Here is a 21,151-nt window from a genome sequence, read left to right as displayed (position 1 = left end):
TTTCTATGATGAGATTCTTACCCTAAGTTCTCTGGACTGGTTTTTTTAAATGCTGATTTGAGACCTCTGATTTCTGAATATTTTCTATGCATATATATATATATATATATATATCATATAGAGTTCTGTTATCTATCCTCCATATTTTCTATTATCCTATTATTGGTATTCACACCACCATCATTCCAGTCATTTAGGTTCCCAAATCTGGCATCATGCTCATCTTCTCATTTGCACTCATCTCACATTGCCAATCTATTGAAAAATCTTACCATTTTTACCCTTATGACATCTCTAGTATATTTTTCTCTTCATTATCACAACCATCATCTTTATCCTCACTACCTCTTGCCTATGCTTTTGTAACCACTTTATGTTTTCCTGTTTCAATGTTCCTTCCTGTTTCATTTTTCTCCACCTCTAATTTATCCTCCACTCACAGTGATGTCACTCTACACCACTCCTTTAACTCCATAAACTTTAACTGTTTCCCTGTTACTTACAGGATCAAGATAAAATACTCTGACATTTGCCCCTTTCAACCTATTAATTTTCCTGCCTTTCTAGTGTTAAATTTTCTTTTCTTTTTATAGATTATTGTCCAGAGCCATCAATATCCTAGTTCTTCCTATAGGATGCTTCATCTATTGACCTCATGCCTTTGCACTTGTTCCCAGTGCCTTTAATTTTCTTCCTCCTCTCCTCTACCACTGAGTTTCCTTGGCTTTCTTCAAAAGTCAGCCTCACCCCCCAAAAATACTCATTGTTATATTTCTAGCTCAAAGCAACTTTAAGTTCAAGTCTTGAAGGATCTTATGGCTATTCAGACTATCATGTGGGGAATCCTGGTAGTGGCTGAGAGCTATTCATAACTGAAACTAATTCTGCAGAAAGGGCAAGCATGTATCATATATGAAAATTATCATGAATATAGTTATTTCACAGCTTTTTGGTAAACTGTTTAGTCTTCAATTACTTTGGGCATCTGTAGTTTGCTCTCTTCCTATCAATATCTAGTTTTATGTTAGTTCCACAAATGCCTCTTCCTTTATTTTTGCTTTGTATTTTGCTATCACTCTTCTGGCAACTGACTCTCCTGTTGCATATGATTTTTGAGTCTTATGTTCGGGTCTTCATTAATTTACACTTAATTACTATGGATTTTTCCATCTCAACTTTTCCAGCCCAATTAACATTGCTCCCTCTGTATCTAAACTACCATTATGGAGGAATCTTGGAAAAGTCCCTAGTAGATTTACTCCTGGTTTTACTCTAGGAGGGACCTATAAAAAGTTAGAGACCACAGACTGAATGGAAGGAAAAGATCTGACTTTAGAGGTTTTAGGATGGGGATATTTGGGTTAAATATTTTTAATGGATATTATTTAAGTTAAACTGCTCTGAAGACTTTTTAATATTTTCTTGTTGCAGTAACTCAAAAATTTTCCAATATTTTATGTTGGTCAAAATTCAGAATATTTTAAAATATATTTATTTCCATCTGAAACATAACTTCAACTCATGTTTCTTCTGGCAGTTCTAAACCAATATAGGTTCCAAGCTTTTTCATGTAAATTTTCTATTTAGATAAATCCCTACAAGCTACAATAAACCTCCACATTCAAATTCCTTGCTAGATTTTTCCACATAACAATAATGCCACATTTCAATAAAGGTTTTTTTTTTTTTAGGTTTTTGCAAGGCAAATGGGGTTAAGTGGCTTGCCCAAGGCCACACAGCTAGGTCATTATTAAGTGTATGAGACTGGATTTGAACCCAGGTACTCCTGACTCCAGGGCCAGTGCTTTATTCACTGCCACCTAGCTGCTCTTCAATAAAGTTTGACAAAGCACATTCCTCTCAGCTAATCTACGAAGGAGCTAATGTAAATAGAATTATCCCCATTTGGAAGGTAGCTGGTGGTACAGTGGAGAGAGCACTAAGTATAGAGACAAGAAGACTTGAGGCCAAATATGGCCTCAGATATTTATGTATCCCTATGTAAGCCATGGCAAGTCACTTAATCTAAATCTCCTCAACAGTAAAATTAGGACAATAACAAAAACCTCCTTCAGGACAGAAAAACTTATTCCTTTCCTCTTCCCCATTTTACTGAAGGGGAAACTGCAGTTTTGTGAGTTTAAGTAATTTGCTTATGATCCAAGTCAATAAATATTTGTGGGCACCTACTATTAGGACAACACTGTGTTAAGTAGAGAAAATTCTAAGCCCCAGATAAAAATAGACTCTGTCCTTAAAGACCTCATATTTTCTACTTTTAGTTCACAAATACCAGCCAATAAGTAAATGCGAATTAATTTGAGGAGGTTAAGAGCATTCAAAATTTGATTTATAATGAAATAATTTATAATGAAATAATTCAATCAACCAGAGCTTTGAAGGTAATAATTCTAAGGTGGACGTGAAGATGTCAACTAGTGAATAGTTATGTGGCAAAAGGTTGAGTCAGAGCTGTTGGTTGGATGGAGGTCCTTTTCTTTCTTAGAGGAGTTCCTTCGAAGTTCCTCAGAGGTATATCACTTTGCTGGGTTTTGAGAGTTGATAATCTTGTGTCATCCTGAAGCTGTCTTTTCCATGTTCTCTCAACTCCTCATGCAAAACTCTCCCCTTTCCCCCCAAAACAAAAAACAAAAACAAAAGCTGCCATAAGTTACACTTATTAAAGGAACACTGCTACTGTTATTAATCAATAATAGCAAATCCAAATTTTCTGACTTTTCTGAGCACATAAAGTTATTAGCATGTCAAAGATGAGGAGCAGAGACCTCAGTCTCGCCATCTGACCCCTACCCTTGCTTCCTTCTTCTTTCTGGTGTCAGGGTCTCCTTCCTTCAGTCTAGTCCTCATAGCCATCACTCCGGAAAATACAGTTATTGGAGAAGGATGCAGCCTTCCTCACCAACCATTGACTAACTTCTACTTCCATGACAGCCAAGATTAAAACAGCAAGACCATGTGAGGGAGACCAATGGTCACTGACAGGTAGGTATGTACAAGAGTCCTGGAAGTTTCAGGTTCCCTAAACCCCAAGATCACCTGTGCTTTTGCAAGCCCAGACACCATAGAATCATCACAAGAAGCATCTCCTATAGAGTAAGAATCTAAGATATTGCAGTTCTACTTCCTCAGCAGCTACACTTTACTGCAGACCCAGAAAAAAAGGGTTGTCACAACCGAAGTCTTTGACACTTCAGATACTTCATTAAAAACTGATATATTTTTATTAGTAGAAATGACATTTAAAAAGATGTATTACCATCTGTTTTTGCCTAAGAAAGAGAGGATCTTTCTATCTAATTTGCATCTGACTTCTTTTATGTAAGTTGTCTCCCCATTTCAAATATGAATTCCTAGAGAGCAGAGGGAGCCTTGCTTTTCTATTTGTATTACCAGAAAAAAACAAAATGTTTTGCATATAGTAAGCATTTAATAAGTACTTTTCCTTTCATTGGTTTATATTCACTGATTTTCAGTCATGCATTCTTTGGGTTTTTTTTTTTAGGTTTTTTTGCAAGGCAAATGAGGTTAAGTGGCTTGCCCAAGGCCACATAGCTAGGTAATTATTAAGTGTCTGAGGCTGGATTTGAACCCAGGTATTCCTGACTCTGGTCCTGGGGCCGGTGCTTTATCCACTGTGCCACCTAGCCGCCCCCCTCAGCCATGCATTCTTGAAAGCTCTTGGTAAATCTGACTCCCTTTTTGAATCTCTACATAAGTCCAGTGGTGAATCAAATTCTTTCAACCAATTCTAACATATTTACTGTGCAGTGTTATTTCATTCATTCATCTAAAGTGCTTCTCTCTTCCCATAATGATTAAAACTTGTTTGAACTCAGTTTACAGCATTCCATTATTCAACAGAAGTGTCTATGACTTCCACATTTAGTTTACCTTTATATTAATTGATTGTGTAATATGGTATAGGAGGCCTTCTCACCTGAGAAGAGTATCAGGGGATAGAATACCCTGTCAGCTCCATTTTGGAGATTTTTCCAACAGTACAATAGTACAACAGGGTGAGACATTGCTCTTATGAGTACAGATTTCCTAACTTCTAGGCCACCTGTACTCTTTCAAGACCATACACAATAGACATCATCTCAGTAAGCATCCACTGTAGAGCAAGAATCTAAGAGAATTTCATTCAACTATCCCCCAGCAGCTGCATTTTACTGCAAACTCAGAAAATAAGGTTGTCACCATCGTTTAGAGTGCCACTGTAAATTGCATACCTTAGTTTATTGTGTCTGCTTTATTATAATTCACAGATACTGTTTTTATTTTGTTTGGTTTTTGTTTGTACAAATGGAAGGTTTTTGACAATTTTGGATTGAATCATTCTAATAGCATCATTTTCCCAACAGCATTTGCTAACTTCACATCATGTCTGTGCCAAATTTTCTTAAATCTTGCACTATTTCAGACTTTTTCAATATTATTACATATTATGGTGATCTGTGATCAGTTATCTTTTCATTTACTATTGTTATTGTTTTCAAGCACCATGAACAAATTCAAACAAAATGGTGAACTCAATCAAGCAATATTGCATTTGTTCTGACTTTTTCACTGACTTGGAATTCCCTCATCTTTCTCCCATCTCCTTCAGAATTTAAGAGGAATATTTGGGACAACTATGTGGCAAAATGGATAGAGCACTAGCCCTGGAGTTGAGGACCTGAGTTCAAATTCAGCCTCAGGCCCTTAATACTTACTTAGCTATGTAACCTTGGTCAAGTCACTTAACCCCAATGCCTTGCAAAAAAAAAAATAAGAACATTTGGGGAATTCTTCTGATCATTTCTCACTGGCTTTTTTCTTTAACATCATCTCTAGAAACTCAATATTCTGTAAAATAAAATTACCTCAGGGCAGCCAGATGGCACAGTGCATAGAGCACCCACCCTGGAGTCAGGAGGACCTGAGTTCAGATGCCGCCTCAGACACTTAATAATTACCTAGCTGTGTGACCTTGGGCAAATCACTTAATCCTAATGCCTTGCCAAAGAAAACACACAAAAAAATGAAATTATCTCTAAACCTCATACCTTCTTGAGGACAGAAGCTGTGTCATGTACCGATTTTGTATCCCTAACACTTAGTACAAGGGTTTAAAAAATATTTATTGATGTGCAGGCCTTCTGCCCTAAACCAATACTTTATCCACCATTTTGTGCATATGATAATCTGATTATTCTATGGTAGAAATGCGATTTCTTGTCTCATAACTTCACCTGTAATTGAGAATATGATCTTCAAGTACCTGGTAATTCTACATTAACTACAGGCCCATTAGAAAAAATATGATGGTTATCATTTAAGTCTACACATAGAATCAGACTCTCATTGCAAAATCAATTTTAAATAAATGTGAATGCTGTGACATATGGGCAGTCACTTATTTCATTTTCTCCATAAGATTTATGAATTCTTATGGTTTATCTGCCTATGTTTCATGAAAGGACCCTGGATTCTACTACAAGTTATCTGTGTGTCATTGGTCAAATTACTTCACTTTTTTGACTATTATTATTTATAGAACTATAGTATTCTCCTTAAAACATACTCAGGTTCCTTTTAACCCTAAAGTAAAACAACTTTGCACAGAACTATTATTATTAATCATATATATTGATTATTATCTATAACTATTATCTATAATAGAAAATTAGGCTGAGATAGACTACTGATTTTGGAATCCTAGTTCTGCTCCTTATGATATTTGATCTTGGTAAAATCATGTAACACTCTCAGTCTTATCTTCCTCTTCTGTAAAATAAGGATAGTTGGATTAAATGATCTGTTTAGATTTATTTCATTGATGAGCCTAAAAATGGCATCATTTGTGTCACAATGTTTCTTCTAAGTTTCCTTTGCTGAAACCATTTCCCTTTTACCTATTATGTGTGGATGCTCTCCAAGGTTTTTCTGTAGCTCATCTCTTCTTTTTCTGTACTTTATCTTTTGGTGATCCTAACAGCTTACTATGATCTGTTATTATTCCTAAGCAAATGACTTCCTAATCTATATATCTAGCCTTAATCACTCATAAAATATAGCTGTTACTTGTTGGATAGATATTATCTGTATGTCCCATTGCCTTTACAAACTCAAAATATCTAAAGCAGATCTCATAATATTTTCTCCTAAGTGAACCTTACCTTTATATGTTTCTACTTTTTACAAACAGTTGACATAGAGTACTGAACATGGGGTAGGGAGAATCAGGAAGGTGTGACTTTGACTCAGACACTTACTGTTATATAATCCCAAAATTTATTACTCACCTTGTTTTTTTAACATATAAAATCACTTATTCCTTTCCAATTCCAAATCATCTGTAAAACATAGGTAATGATTGCACATGACTCATGATATTGTTTTAGGAATACATTGAGATAATATCTATCTATATCATCTATATCTATATCTAATCTATATCTATATCTATCTATATCTATCTATATCATCTATATCTATATCTATATATCTATATATGAAGTGTCTTATAAATCTTATGGCATGCTATAAATGTTAGCTGTTATTTTCATCAATAATATTATCTTTCTGTTCTTCTAAGTTTGAATAATTTGAAGTCATCTTTGACATTTATTTCTTCTTTATCTTCTCCTTATCCAATCAATTGCCAAGTTTTGTTGATTTTTATCTTTATGGCATTTGTTCCATTTTTCTCCTTTCTCTCTACTCATACAGCTATTATTCCAGTTCAGGCCTTTGATATCTATTATTTTGATCATTGTAAGAGTTCTTCAGTTAATTTTCTGACTCTATTCTCCATTTTGTTCAAGAAGGCCTTCAAATTGCTACCAATTTAATGTTTTTAAATAAAAATTTTATTTGTTTTCCAATTATATACAATACTAGTTTCTACCTATCATCTTCTTTTTAGGTTTTTGCAAGGCAAACAGGGTTAAGTGGCTTGTCCAAGGTCACACAGGTAATTAGTAAATGTCTGAGACTGGATTTGAACCCAGGTACTCCTGACTCCAAGGCCGGTGCTTTATCCACTACATCACCTAGCCATCCCTCTACCTATCATCTTTGTAAGGTTTTGAATTTTACAATTTTTCCCCCACCCTCCCTTCCCCCACAGAAGGCAGTCTGATAATCTTTACATTGTTTCCATGCTATACATTGATCAAACCAATTTAACATTCTTAAGACATAGATCTGACCACTTCACTCTATTGCTCAAATATCATTATAACTCCCTTGTGCCTTCCATTATAAAATAATAATTCCTCTTAAACTAAACCATAAAACTCACTGGCATAGCAATTTCTTTTTAGTAGAATTCAACATTTCCCACCTATGCAAGGAATGGGCTAAAATGGCAAGAGTGAGCAAGAAGAGAGATCTTTTCAGACTCTTCAGGGTCTGCTAATATCTAGGATTAAGAGAGATTATGCACACAACTATTCTTTAGGTATATTAAAGTAGAAAAGGGAAAAAAACTGACATGTAGAACTTTGATCATACTCTTTTTCCAAGTTTGCTACACTAGAGACATTTTTGATGAGATTTCTTCCTCCATCTCTTGGTTGAACTGTTTGTTGAAACTGTTTATTGATTGGACTTTAGACCAGAAACTGTATCCAACATACTGTTCACCTAATGACTGGATTCATATTCTCTTGATAACTCATTCCCAAATGAGAGAGCTCCTTCCATCTGTCTTGTCTGGTATATTCTCATGTATATACTGTCAGGGTTTTCTTTTGCTATTGACTCAGATAAATGGTTTTATTTGCTACTTGCCAGGGGTACTTACTGTAGAATTGGCATTTTGTGGGAAGAGAATGAAGTTTCTGTTATAAATCTTTTCCTCATTAAGTAATAGTGATCAGGAGTACAGCTTGAAAATTAAAGTCATATTCTCTAGGCTAGAAGTATTTGAGGGAGCAGAAAGATGATTCTAACTCAATATTCCCTCTCTTTGATAAGAATAAATTGTCCAGGCTCTGAATTCAACCTCTGCCTTTTCGCTTCTTCTCCCCCATCCCCTAAAAAGAATAGAAATCTTTGGAAAAGGAGTAGGAGATGTTAGAGACGTCTAGTCTTGCTTCCCTTTGAGCCATATTTACAGCAACTCTTGCTACATTCTTTTTTGACATTTCCGCAAGAAACTATCTTTTATAAATTATTTATCTTGCCAGATTTATTTCATATTAAACCATTTCACACTGTCAACATTTTTGACAAACTGCCTTATTAGCTATTCTGTTGGCAGTTAATCACTCAAACCTTGTTTGCCTTAGTTTCCTCAATTGTAAAATGGGGAAGACACCTGCCTCACAGTTATTTTGAGATTCAATTGAGGTAATTTTTTGTAAGATATTTGCTTTATTCCTTTCCCATCCTTGGACTTGGCATTTCATTTCAACTCCTCAGGTCTTTATACAGGTCATTTCCCTTCACCCTACCCCAAGTCTGGTAGCACACTTCTACTCATCTTGCAGAATACTTAGCTTCCTCTAAGACTTAGACAAGGTCATGCCTCCTACATGGAACCTTTCCCCAGCCCCCTAATTAATAGCTGTCTATCTCTTTCCTTCCATCTCTCCTTCTCTCTCTCTCTCTCTCTCGTCTCCTTTTCTGTATAAACATATGCCCTTTAATCCTTTACTTTCACCCCAGGGGAATGTAAGTTTGTTGAGCGCAAAGTTTTTAAAATTTTTAATTTTTTAAATAACATATGTCTTACAAATTCATTTTATATAAATATTTTCAAATTGAATTGAACTAAAGATAAGCTATTTCCTTTGAGCACTAGATAAAGCAGAATGTTTCTGCACTTGCCAGAGCAATCAGGTGTTGAGATATATATATATATATATATATATATATATATATGTATATATATATGTAAGATATATATCTTACTTATACCAACTAATTAATACCAGCAAAGTATCTAGTGTTGTCTATTTGCTTATGGTGAATAAGTTCTTTTAATATGATCATTAATATGAGAGTCAGTAAAAATATAATTCATTTTATTTGCAGCTAGACATATAAAATTCAATTTTTATCACTTCATATTTACTAATATTATTTGTTGCTATTTTGTTATTGTTAAGCTTTACAGTAGCCATTGATAACATTATTACAAAATTAGCATAAATTACAAACTTATCCCAAAATACTTTTTAAAAACAGATAACTCTTAATCCAGAATTAATAATTATTATCAATAATTCAGCTTATAATATCATTTCTAGAGTTTCTACTTCTACAATGTTTCCCAATGCTGTGAGGCCATCATTAGATTTACTTTATTAAAATGTCTATAAATTTTTTTGAACTGGTGATAGTGTTCTCTCATTACCTTTATCTAAATTTCAGCAACTGTATCAGCTATGTCCTCATCATTTTGAGACAGAGGAGTTTTCTCATGTCCTGCATCTTTCCCCATTCTTTCTAAACTTAATTCAACTAACACTAATTATGATAATTCTAGGGATTTATTTCAGTTTCTTTTCTAAGGGCAGATGGAATTTAGGAACAATGAAGAGATATCCCTTCCTAGATTCACATTTCTTTATCTTCTTAACATTTCCAGGCTGCTCCAGACGCTCTGGAGTCATGATTATTACTCCTTGAGCAATTGGCACTAGTGTCAGGAGAGATATCTTTCTCATCTCCATTCTAAATATAAACAGAAATTAAACTTTAAAAATGAGAGAATTCATTTTTTTCCACACTGACATTGGTTTTTTCCTAGAAACTACAGCTACAACTAGCTTTTAAAGTTCATTTCTCTTACAAATATATGATGTTGGGGCAGCTAAGTGGCACAATGGAGAGAGTCAGGAGGATCTGAGTTCAAATTCAGCCTCAGATACTTAATAATTATCTAGCTGTGTGACCTTGGGTAAGTCACTTAGCCCCATTACCTTGAAAACCCAACCCTCACAAAGCAAATATATGAGGTGGTCTTCATGTTGCCTCTGTCCTTCCATATTCCATCTTGGAAACGTTTCCTACATTATAGGTCTTCTTACATTATAGGACTAATAAAATGTTCTCAGAAGTTTATCATTTTGTCTGGTGCATAAAGACATGGAATCTAAATTAATCAAATTCTAGATCCCAAGAAATATACATTGAAATATATATTACAAAATATTATTCTGTAAAGTATTTTTTAGTTATATACCACTATGAATGACATAAAAACAATCAAGGATGCATGTTCTAACCATGTATTTTGATCTTCCATTTTTAAAATCTTTTTATTCCAGTTGATTGATAGAAAAGCAACATATATGCTAGGCTCAAGAAATTCTAGCCTTATTTAGAATCCCATATCAAATTTGAGAAGCAGTGAATGAGAGGAATTGTCTAGTTCTCTTATATTATTCTAAAAAGTCATGATATATGGAGCCTTTTTCTAATGCACAAGTCTAGTTCAATCTTGAAGTTCTTATACTAATACAGTAATAAAAGTCATACAATTTATTAATTACTTATTACATTGTGCTTTGGAGACTTAGAAGAAGACTTTAAAAAAAAGGTGACTGGGAGACTGCCTTCTTGTATCGATCAGTAACTCTAGTTAATTCTATGAATATGTGTCTCTCTTCCCCATGGAACACATTTTATCTGACAAGAATTGCAATTTATGAGGAAACTTGACATGCCTATAACCATACATTATTAGTATAAGAACTTCAAAACAAATCTGAATGTGTAATTCTTCATAGGTACATATAAATAGGTTTCTATTTAATATTTATTTAAATTTAAATTAATTTAATATTCAAATATTTTTTATTTAACATATTTAATAACCAACTAGTTTTTATTTTCATTTTCTGGAAGTATCTCACACTCATCTTGAAAATTTGTGTATTCCCTGAAAGGCAACATACTGAAAAAAGTACTTCTCAAAGAGTTATTGATTTTACTCATCTATACACATGACTTGGAATTGATATAAAGGGTTATGTGGATCTGTTTGTTTATTCAATTACCAATTAACTCTGACCTCCAGCCCCTAGTGAACTAGTTCTCTGTTTTGAACTGGTTTCAGTGTGCATTAGACACATGACCTTGGCATAGTAGAATTTACTTTTCACAGAAGTAGAGAAACATGCTTGGATGTTGGTTTCTATTCAGTCTACCCATCTTTGAAATGACTATATCCAACAATTTTTTAAACCCGGGATGTTCCCCCAAGCATAAACCTGATCTGAACTCAGGAGTTATGGAACATGCATTACTTCAGTTTATTTAGTTCTCCATCGCTCTGCTCTTTGTGAGCATGCAAAAGTGTGCAACAATACTGTTTCCATTAGATAGTCATTTCACACTTCTAGGAGGACCAGTTATCAAAAGAATAATTAAGAATGCTAAAGAAAATTTATCTTTGGGATTGGCATAGGAATATGAAATTGGAGGTCTCATGAGAACTGGAATTTGGAAGGGTTAGTAATTGTACTGTTTGTCTAACAGGTCAGTACTAATGGATTCCAGTCTCAGATAGACAATCGCAGAACAAGGAGAGAAGACTTAGCTACTAACCATTGTTGTTACTATTTCCCTTTGCTTTACAAGCTGCCAAGGTTTCATTTCCCAATACCACTTCCTTATCTTCTCCAACCCCAGGCACTCTGCAGCAGGGTTGGGGGGATAAGGAGAGGGAGAGTCAGGGTGAGAGCAGTCTTGGAGATAAAAAGTGAGTGAATAGGTATGAAGAATCTTATGATTTCTATTGCTCTTCAATTTTAGAATATATATTTTCAAATCAGGCAATGGAAGTAGAATTTCATTGTCAAATACTGAAGACAAATGTGTCCTTACCCAGAAGAATGTTTCCTTAATAGACATCAGATTAAATTTGTTTAGGCAAAAATTTTATCGTCATTCCTCTGATCAATACTCCTTAGTGCCTTCTTATTTCCTGCTGAATGGATTCGAAATTTCTTTGTATGACATTTAAGGCTGTTTTAGTGCCACACTACTTTTTGGGTTTCATCAGATAGATCTATAACACAATAACCAAATTGAATTTTGTGTTTTTGCTCATGCATGTAACATACACATTCACTTCTGTGTCTTTTTTTTCTTTTTTTAGGATTTTGCAAGGCATATGGGGTTAAGTGGCTTGCCCAAGGCCACACAGCTAGGTAATTATGAAGTGTCTGAGACAGGATTTGAACTCAGGTACTCCTAACTCCAGGGTCAGTGCTCTATCCACTGCGCCACCTAGCCGCCCCCTGTGTCTTTTCTTATGCCTTTTCCAATGTCTCTATTGATCGTCTTTTGCAATCATATAAGCAGACTTACCAGATTCCCCTAGTCATTTCTGACTACGACTCCTTCCTAGGAATTCACATAATATTTTTCCAATGTTACATTATGTATTGGTGGATGTGTTATATCACTCTAATAAAATGTAAATAAAGCATATCTTTTTAATGAATTTATTTTACTTATCTTTTAATGCATCAATAGATCTATTATTGGCTTGGTTTTTTACACCTTCTGTTAATGCAGTTTGCAACATACCTATTACTTCTCACTTGAGAGAATTCTTGGTTATAGATTTCTTTAATTTCTATATAGAGGATCTTCTCAGAATGTCGGAAACCTTTCATATTTTGTCAATATGACAATGTGAAGCACTCAGGCTGTCTTCCTGTGATTCCTCACTCTCACTACATCACTAGCCCACTTCCTTTTCTAGTTATGCATATTCTGAAATATGGGTTGTATACCAGTGTGGCACAGTTCAAAAAAGCACTAGATTTAGAAGAATGATACTTAAATCTTGTCTTTGCTAATGTTTCTCCTTTTCTCAAAACCACATTAACTACTGTGTGAAATTTCTGAGTCAATTTCCTACTCTGGATTTCATTTATAATATCACACATTCAACGAGATGATCTCTGAGTCCCTTCCAACTCTAACATTTCATGTAACTTCTTGGGTGCATCAAATAACCTTATTTGATAGCTGTTATTAAAATAAAAATGGGGTCATTTGTAAAAGCAAGGCTGAGCTAACACTCAAATCCTCATGATATTGGGTCATTGAAAGTAATCATTACTGTGTTTTTCCTTCTGACCCATTGGAAAATTACACAAAGTGCTAATGTCCAATCATCCTCTGTGCTAGCTTCATCCTGATTAAAATCCAGGATTTCATTGAGGATCTGTTTTTGTAAGTCATCAACAAAATAATAAATGCTTTCCATATAAGTAATACTCAGTATCTGGCTTCATAATTCAAAGAATCTACAGTTAATAGGGGAAGCTATAAAAATAATGTTAGCCAAATGATACCAATAACAATTTTCTCACAAATGACTCTTCTGGTAAGGACCATCAACTCTTACCAAGCAGTACTCTTATCAAAATGTAATTTATATTTAGTCTCTTGGGATTTTCCAATGAAATGGTGGAATTTCCTATCTCTTTCTGTAAAGCTTTTTGTTCTATATTATTATTTTTTACATTTATAGACATCACTAATGATGACCAGGGTGGGAATCTTTGATTGGTCTTGATGTGATACAGAACCACTCTTAAAGGGTGTGTGTGTGTGTGTGTGTGTATACATATACATATATATATATACATATATATATATATATGATTTTCCTCTCAGTACTGCTACTAAAGGGTTAGTAACTTCAAAGTCACCAGAAAAATTTTCCTTCAGGATATTCTTTTCTAATATCATATTTTCCCTTTCTTTTCTCTTATCCTTAGATTTTTGCTATATAAGTATCATTTCATAGTATTTTCAGTGAAAGTAATTAGACCTATGACAGTAGAGTTGCAAATTACTTTCCTACTTTCTTGACAAATGCAGTTTCTAATATATTCAAAATTTCCATTGTAAGCATCTTCCCTCCACCCCACCATCCTCTCACTCTGCCCATCTATTTTTATTTGAAAATTTTAACACAAAATCTCATGCCAGAAAAGATTTCCCTCCACCTACCCCCAAAAAGCTGTAAGGAAATGATTTCAAGTTCCAAGACTGTAAAAACTGAATATGTTTGACTTTTTCCAAAAAAGATTCATAACACTTTTTTTTAACCAGGCACATTCCAGAACTAGTTACTTTAAGATCAAACCTTACAGATGGTACCCACACTAAACTAACAGGTAAGGTATTTTCCAAGAGTGTCAAGATCAAAAACTGTAATTAAAGGTTATTTTGGGAAAGGCTTGAGTCCATATCACTAGTACAAGAGGAAAAGGGAAAAAAAAATTTTGCCAAGTAATTACTGACAAAAATACTGTCACCCAAGGTGTCATTTGAAAACAATTGAATTCCTGGTATTTCCATTGTGGAATTTCACTTTTCAAAAGTGATAGTTAGGGTTATCATCTAGCATGCTGAGTTTTTCTAAAGATCAGGGGTTATTTCACAGCTGTCAGAGTTACAGGGCTGTCTCCCATGTTGCTGGCCACTATAGTTCTTCCTTGTTGGCTGATAACTGCATGCAACCCTCATAATATTTAATCATCAGCAGAGGAGAGGTGGCATTATTGTACTCCTGTGCTTAAAGTGATGAAATTTTTACCTTCTAATAATACACATGTTAAAATTTTATGCAATGGGGCAAAAGTAGCCCGATAATGAATGTCTATAGTTAATTTCCATCACCATTACTATGGAAGTGATATAAATATCAGTGTAAAATGAATAGTTAAATGAGTGGACCAAAGGATTAAAGAAGTAAATTAATATCCATGATTAAAATTGCATATATCATTGCCAGAGGCTGTGAAAACATGCCAATTTTCTGCCTATTAGTTATCAAGGCAAAAAAAGGGAAATTTAAACATTTAAATATATCTTATATTTGACAAATGTTGTCTTGTGAATAAAACTACTTCTGAACTCATACATTTCCCTGAAGTCCACTAAAAATGGATGATTCCATCAACTGGTCTTGTGGGATGGTTGCTTAGTTAATGGCAAAAAGTTGATGAAAAATTCTCCCCACTTTATAGCCAATGGTTACAAACATCAACTTTGTTCTATATATAATTTTTTTTTATTATTTGCAACTTCCTAAAGTTTAAATCACCATTTTTGTGTTATCTATAAGGTACATGAAAGAGCTTTATGATCATAGATTTTTTTAATATAAGATTTTTAGTGGTCTTGGGCAAGCCACTTAACCCCGTTTGCCTTGCAAAAACCTAAAAAACAAACAAACAAAAAAAACCCATAAGATTTTTAGATAGCTTTAGTTCATGTTTTTTTTTTTATAATTAGGATAATAAACCCATACCATTTCCTATTTCTAGGGTACATACTAATCAAGGTATCCATATGTTGCTTGTCCATAATTGAAAATGAGACTTATGAGATTGGAGCAATTGATATCAGGACAATGAGTTGATTATGAAATATTAACATCACAGTAAAATTTTATCATACCCTCACTCCCACCTAAACCTTAGACAGTTTTCCCTGAAGAGCAACTCTATGATGTTGTCTACTGCATAGGAAAGAGAAGTGACTCTTCATTGATTAAGAGAATGAAGACTTCCTCTCTTTTTTCTAGATACTTGTCTGAATATAAATACGTTCCTTTTCCACTTTTCAGCACTTTCTCAGACAATTGAATCACATATTTTTCTGCCTATATAATACAACTTTATAGGACAATTCCTCAAAAAAAAAATCACTTAAGGTTTTTGTGGGAGTGAGGTTCCAGTACAGCTAATTTCAGATCTTTTCATAACATACAATTAACTATTTGGCCTTGGAAGTTTCAACAGAAAGAATATTGGATTCAGAGTTAAGGGAATCAGATTTTAATTCTGACTCAATCATTCTATCTCTCCATGTCTCACTTCTTCCATCTGTAAAGTAAGAGCATTGAATAAGACAATATCCAAGGTCCTTCTAGTTTTGATTTGATTCTATAACATGATTTTCAAAGGTGTATCTTATCTTTGCATATCACAGTTAGGTATGGGAAGACAAAGATGAATAATAATTTCTGAACACACCCACTTACATACATACTACCGCTGCCCATCTCCAAATACCCATTCACATAAAAAATGATTTTTTTTCTAATTATCAAATGATCATTTTTGAAGGATAAAGGATATTTCATTTACTCCAAATGAAATTTTCAAGTGCTAAATTTTCAAAATGTTATCTTTTATTAGATAGACATTTTTAAGCTTTGAAAAATTACCATTAAAAATTTATGTGACCAAATTCTAGCTTAACTCTGTGCCTCCTCTGCCTCTTACCCGTGGAGAAGATAAGTACTGTACCCTTTGTCTTATTCAGAGTGGAACCTCAGTTAGTACTCAACAAAAAGTAAGTCATAATGATAAGTACCAAATCTAATTTGAACTGGCAGGGGGGGAATTCAAGTGGCCCCATATACTGGTGTTTAAAGGGTTAAATTCCTCTTTGAAAAAACTCCAATTGCAGGATTTTATGTTCATGAAATAATTTAAATTATTCTGTTCTATTTTTATTCTCTGGATGGGCTGCAGAGATTTTCACACTGAAGATTACAGCCGTGGCTCTCACCCAGCTGAAACCCCAGCTCTAATGGGATGATCCAGACAGGACCAAACTTTACGAGAGAGAAATGTAGGGTGTTGCTATGGCAATTCCATTTGTTGGGTCTCTCTCTCTCTCTCTCTCTCTCTCTCTCTCTCTCTCTCTCTCTCTCTCTCTCTCTCTCTCTCTCTCTCTCCTCTCCTTTCCTCTCCCGTTCTGCTTCTCCCTGACATTACATTCTAAAAAGAATCATTTGAAAAGGTGTGGTAGCAGCAAAGACATGCATGCAGCCCAGGAGAGGGAACATTTCTCATCTTTCTTTCTCCAAAGAAAGTTACATATTGTCAGATTTTAATTCATCACTAATGGAGCCAGGGCTTGTCAGAAAGGTACCATCATAAGCAGTGCCTGAAATCTTGTATACTTTCCTTTTTCAATATGTGTTTGTAACTGCTTGCATGGTCACTGGAGAAGATGGACTAGAATAAGTTACAAGGTCCCTAGGCTCTAAGAACTTACAATTTGGATTTTATCTCTTGGCTTTTAGTGGGGCTTTAAATGCAGGTACTTAAAAGTAAATTTATATGTGTATACACACATATATACACATAAATATATATACACATGCATATTCACATGTATATGCCTATATAGATGCAATACATGTATCTCTACAAGTACATGCAATTCATATAGACATGCCCATGTAAAAATACCCCCCATAAATATATTCATACATATTTATCTAATCTATCTAGCCATCCATTATCCATCCATACATCCATCCATCTTCTGTCTATCTATCTATCAATCTCTATCTATCTCTTTACCTATCCCTCTAACTGAAAGTAATAGTTGGGACATTTCTTCAAGGAACAAGGTACCTTCACTCTTAGGTTATTTTGCTGTTCTTCTAAGCCAAAATTATTCATCTATTTTGAGCACTGATCCCCTTTGAGGGTCTGGTAAACATATGAATCCTTTCCCAGAGTAATGATTTTGAATGCATCAAATAAAATATAAAAGAACATAAAGGAAACCAATTGTATTTAAGTGCAGTGTCAATATACCCTTAAAATACAACCATACCTTTAATGTCTCTGGTTGGTCACTTGTAGATTTTTTAAGTTGTAAATCCTTCAATCTCAAAGAAGACCATGATATCAAGGGAGTGATACCATGAGAAGCACATGAATTGGATTTGAGTGAAAGGAATGCTGGGCGAAGTCACCAGTCTCACTTTCTCCTCTGGAGCCATCTGGTCCAGTAGTCAGATATCAGTTAGGACAACTGGAGATGGCCCTGTATGTGAGGCAATCAAGATTAAGTGACTTGCCCAAGGTCACACAGCTAGTAAGTATCAAGTGTCTGAGGTTTGATTTGACTCCTGACTCTAAACTCCTGTCCTCCTGACTCCAAACTCCTGTCCTTCTGACTTCAAACTCCTGTCCTCCTGACTCCAAGGCCAGTTCTCAATCCACTTCACTACCTAGCAGTTCCAATTTTTTAAGTAGTATTCACATCTTAGGTATGGCTTAGACTAGGAAATGCCTTGCAAATCCAAGATTATATAGGCTAAACAGCTCTTTTTCACCTAACCCCTTACATGTATATAAGAAAATGATCATAGAAAGATGATCACTAAAAGAAATATTAGATATAACCAAACAAGTTCAAAACTAAAATGTAAAATATGAAAGGGAGAAGTTAACAACTGAGCCTTATAGTAATATCCTTTTCATCAGGCAATTATAACTAACTAAATAACTAACTTAATGATAGAAGCTTATATACATATGTTTTAAGATTTTAAAAATATTTAGATTATCTTGCTAGATATGTATAACAAGTTTGGGATATAGTTATCATTAACCTCCCATTTTATAGATAAGGTAACTGGTGTTCCTGTGGTTTATTTGTCCAGAGGGGAGGAACTATTGAGTTTCTAAGGTGGGGTTTAATATTTAAATATTCCTGACTCCAGGTAAAGTACTCTCTCCATGATACTGAACTAATTCGAGGTTTAAGATGTACATTCCACTGGGATAAAAGCAGTCTCCATAAGATTTTATGATGGTATGTGTACAAACCAGCAGAATCAAATGTACTCCTACTAGAAATATGTCAATCAGGTTTAGGGGCCTACAGAAGAGGAAAATTTCCATTTAAATCTTTCAGCAAAAGGGCGAGGCACAATTCTCAGTAACCAATTTTTATGAGGTCCTTTAATAACATTTTCTTATATCATCAAATAAGATTTTCTTAAAGTAAGATTTATTACCACATTAAAAGGAGAAAGGTTTTGATCATGAATCTGTGGATTCATTTCTTGTGATTTCTCCATTGCTCAGATGGTTTTAGTTTCCCAGATTCTGAATTATTTCTGCTCACTGAACATATATCAAGCCTTTGCTAAATTCAAAGTAGGCACAGCAAGGCCGAGTGGTTAGAGAGCTGACTTGGATGCTGGGAAAATCTGAGTTCAAATCTTGCCTCTGGCTCTTGACAGATATGTGACCATGGGCAAGGCATATATATATATATATTTTTTTTGCTAGGCAATGGGGTTAAGTGGCTTGCCCAAGGCCATACAGCTAGGTAATTATTTTTTTTTTTTTTTAGGTTTTTGCAAGGCAAATGGGGTTAAGTGGCTTGCCCAAGGTCACCACACGGCTAGGTAATTATTAAGTTTCTGAGACTGCATTTGAACCCAGGTACTCCTGACTCTAAGGCCGTTGCTCTATCCACTGCGCCACCTAGCTGCCCCATAGCTAGGTAATTATTAAGTGTCTGAGGTCGGATTTGAACTCAGGTACTCCTGACTCCAGGGCCGGTGCTCTATCCACTGTGCCACCTAGCCACCCAAGGCATTTATATTTTGAATCATCCATGTGACATCCTACAACGAAAAGTCTCATGTAAGTTGTCTTTTGAAAAAAATAAGGTATTTCTATAATAGGGAAGTCCCACACACTATTTGAAATCATATTTCTGGACAAAAATATTAAGAGAAATTCATACATCACAATTTTTGCCAGTACTTTGCCTTTCTCTGTCTTTTTTGTGAAGCAATGTTTTAAACCAAGAAAAACTACAATGGAGGAGAAAAACAGTCCTACAAAATTTAATTGTTAGACATTTGCTTAGAAGAATAATCTTTACCATTTTTTACATGTGTAGCCCCTTTTCTCTCTCAAACAAAAAAACATTGGCAAGATTATTTTAAAAAATTATAAAAAATGACTTTTAATTGGTAAATGGTAGGGAGAGTATCCATAGTGATGACTTTTTTCATTAGGACAAAGGGTAGAAATGTTTAGCTTGATTTCTATAGTTTCTGTCATATTAATTCATTCTTTTATTCATTCTGTATTTATGGAATATCTACTATGACCAGGGAACTCTGCTAGTTAATGACATAATATCTGCTGCTCAGAAGTTTAAAATTCACATAGCCACACACCTAATAAAATGAAGGATGAACAACATTATATAAGTATATACAGTATGTTCAATACAAGCAAAGGTTTCTGGGAGTGAAAGGACACTAATAATTTGAAGGAGTCAGGAATGACTTCATATAGAAGATGGCATTTAATTTGAATCTTGAAGGAAAAAAAGTGTTTTTTTTTTTTTTTTGTTTTCTTTTTGAGGTATTGCTGAGGACTTAGAGCATTTTAGGCACAGGGAAGAGTCAATCCAAAGTCACAGAGAAAAGCAATGGATGGAGGATACCATGTGGGAGGAAAAGAGAGTCCTACTTTGACTTAATCTTAGAGAGTGGGAAAGAATATAATTACCCCTTAGGCTAAGGCTGCATTTAAGGAAAGGATGTTATTTGCAAGATTTGTCAACTGATTTGATAAGGAATCAAGGCTATGCACTACAATGTGCTATCTTTCTTTAAGTATAGTGCAGGCAATAAAGGATGTGCACAAATGGCTATACTACAGGGCCAAATGAGATAAGTGCCCATGAATTCTTTAAATGGAATCACAGAACTTCAATGCTAGGAGAGACTAGGAAAGCATCCTAAATTCAACTTTTAAATTTCATACATGAATATACTGAGGCTGAGACGATTGAAGTCATTTTCCCAGGGTCAAAAAAGGTTCTAAATGACAGTTTTGATTCTGCCTTCAAATCATTGTTATTTTGTTTTTAAAGTCCAGGTCTTATTATTTCAGAAATCCAATCAACAACCCAGTGTTTCTCTGAACTTCTGAGCTGCAGAGATCCTCCAAGTTAAATTTCACTATTAACAGAAAATATTGGTGTAAACCAACATGCTCAACAATCAGTTATTCCTACTGCTGTATAGTATAGAATATGGTGACCCAGCGTTTCAGATTTTTCAATAGTTTTGACAGTACAAAGTGAAAGTATATCTTTAATCAGTCTGCAAAAAAAAAAAGAAAATACAAACACCATTTGTTTAGAAAATGTAACCACTACCACTGTAAAGTCTGAGAAAGATCCCAGCTGTTTAGATTGCTTAAGGAAAGCATAAGGGAAGAAAACTTGAGATTCATAATAGGGTTCCTCCAAGAATACTCACTTTTATTCATGTAAAGTTTTCTTCTATCAGGTAACAGATTGGACAAATATA

The 21,151-nt window shown here is 34.4% G+C and overlaps 1 long non-coding RNA gene across 1 annotated transcript; it reads right to left on the bottom strand.

Moving 5' to 3' along the window:
* Positions 1-2,395: 2,395 nt before the first annotated feature.
* On the bottom strand, positions 2,396-16,322 carry LOC141490008 (uncharacterized). The gene is made up of 4 exons (XR_012469051.1): positions 16,281-16,322; positions 6,309-6,359; positions 2,812-2,937; positions 2,396-2,628 (listed from the first exon to the last, which is right to left on the bottom strand). It is a non-coding gene; the product is annotated as an uncharacterized LOC141490008 (long non-coding RNA).
* Between the last annotated feature and the right edge of the window lie 4,829 nt (positions 16,323-21,151).

The sequence above is a fragment of the Macrotis lagotis genome, chromosome 5 (assembly GCF_037893015.1).
Source record: "Macrotis lagotis isolate mMagLag1 chromosome 5, bilby.v1.9.chrom.fasta, whole genome shotgun sequence".
Classification (NCBI taxonomy): Eukaryota; Metazoa; Chordata; class Mammalia; order Peramelemorphia; family Peramelidae; genus Macrotis; species Macrotis lagotis.
Note: the sequence above shows the minus strand (reverse complement) of the source record. Positions and strands in the feature narration are given on the sequence as shown.